Source organism: Schistocerca nitens, chromosome 5 (assembly GCF_023898315.1).
Source record: "Schistocerca nitens isolate TAMUIC-IGC-003100 chromosome 5, iqSchNite1.1, whole genome shotgun sequence".
NCBI lineage: Eukaryota > Metazoa > Arthropoda > Insecta > Orthoptera > Acrididae > Schistocerca > Schistocerca nitens.
Window position 1 is genome coordinate 468,799,671 of NC_064618.1, and position 1,249 is coordinate 468,800,919.

Below are 1,249 nucleotides of genomic sequence, written 5' to 3' on the forward strand. Positions count from 1 at the left end.
AGAACAAATAGTTCAGAACCCCACTCATGATGGAAATATATTGGCTCTAATGGCAACAGATAGACCTGACCTCTCTGAGAATGACCAGATTTAAACTGGTATCAGTGATCATGCATAACATGGCTGTGGCAACAATTATTGTCAATGTACAAAGGGCACGTAAAACAAGCAGAAAGATAGTGTTTTCAATAAACTAGATTAAAAAAATCAGTAGTGTCATATCTTAGTAAGGAACTTGAAATTTTCAGCATAGGGCAGGAGCAAGCAGAAGAGCTACGGCTCAATTTTAAAAATATAGTTGACAAAGCACTGGACAGATAATTCATAATGGGAGGGATCCTATATGGTAGAGACGTGCTGAATGAAACACGTTCACTGTCAAGAGAGCAATGTGTGAAGCCTTCACTGAGTACCATAGCAGAATATTGTCAAATGATCTTTCACAAAACACAAAGAAATTCTGGTCATATGTAAAGGCTGTTAGTGGCACCAAAGTCAGTGTTCAGTCCCTAGAGAATAAGACAGGAACTGAAATTTAGGGTAGCAAAGAAAAAACTGAAACGCTTAACTCAATTTTCAAACAGTCTTTTACAAAGTAAAACCCAGGAGAATTCCCCAGTTTAATTCATGTACTACTGAAAAGATGAGTGAAATCAATATTTGTGTTAGTGGCATTGAGAAAGAGCTGAAAATGTTAAAACAGAACAAAGCTCCAGAGCCCAATGAAGTCCCTGTTGGATTCTATATTTAATTTGTGACTGAGTTAGCTCCTCTTCCAACTATAATCTGTCACAGATCCCTCAGATACAAAACCGTGCACAGTAGTTGGAAGAAAACACAGGTGACACCCATCTACGAGAGGGGTAGCAGAAGTGATCCACAAAACTACCACCCAATATCTTTGAGATAGTTTGTTGTAGAATCTTAGAACACAATCTACACTTAAACATAAATGCAGTTTCTTGACCAGAACAACATAGATCATGTGAAACCCAACTCACACTTTTCTCACATGACATACTGAAAGTTTTGGATCAAGACAGAGGAGGAGGAGGAGATTAGTGTTTAACATCCCGTCAACAACGAGGTCATTAGAGACGGAGCGCAAGCTCGGGTTAAGGAATGATGGGGAAGGAAATCGGCCGTGCCATTTCAAAGGAACCATCCCGGCATTTGCCTGAAAGGAATTACGGAAATCACGGAAAACCTAAATCAGGATGGCCGGAGACGGGATAGAACCGTCGTCCTC